The following is a 746-nucleotide window of genomic DNA, read 5'->3' on the forward strand; positions in this document are numbered from 1 at the left end:
CCCTTTCCAGAATCACCCTGAATCCGGGAGGACCTTTGGAAGGAGCAGTTCTGACAGCCCCAGAGCTGCAGGTTCCAGAGCACTGGCCAGTGGTCCTCACACCGTGTTTCGGGCCTGCCCTTGCACTGCCAGAAAGGCACTGTCATTCCTGCCCCGGTTCACCCTGCCCCTGGCTGGTTCCCCCGGCTGAGCTCATCACTTCTTATGCAATAGCTCTCATCACACCCCTGCCTGCCTCCCACCTTGTCCTTCAACACCTCACACCCACACGGCAGCACTGAGCACACCACGACGCACACGTGGGTGTCCTCTCCAGCCTCCTCACCCGCACTGAGGTGCCAGTGAGCAGGGACTTTGCATTTCCTTCTTTGAGGGAGCACAGCAGTGTCAGGCATCCAGCTGGCTCTCAGTAAATATTTGCTAAATTTTGTTCAAAGAAATAGGGAAGTTGATTACGTTCTGTTCTAAGGTTATTTGCTTCTAAGCAAAGTCAAAAGTTCTTCTTCAGGGCAGCACCTGTGGCTCAGTGAGTAGGGCGCTGGCCCCATATACCGAGGGTGCCGGGTTCAACCCCGGCCCTGCGCTAAACTGCAACAAAAAATAGCCTAGCATTGTGGCGGGTGCCTGTAGTCCCAGCTACTCGGGAGGCTGAGGCAAGAGAATTGCCTAAGCCCAGGAGTTTGAGGTTGCTAAGAGCTGTGACACCACTACACTCTACCGAGGGTGATAAAGTCAGACTTTGTCTC

The sequence above is a fragment of the Otolemur garnettii genome, unplaced genomic scaffold, assembly GCF_000181295.1.
Source record: "Otolemur garnettii isolate 467f Iridium unplaced genomic scaffold, OtoGar3 scaffold00032, whole genome shotgun sequence".
Lineage (NCBI taxonomy): Eukaryota > Metazoa > Chordata > Mammalia > Primates > Galagidae > Otolemur > Otolemur garnettii.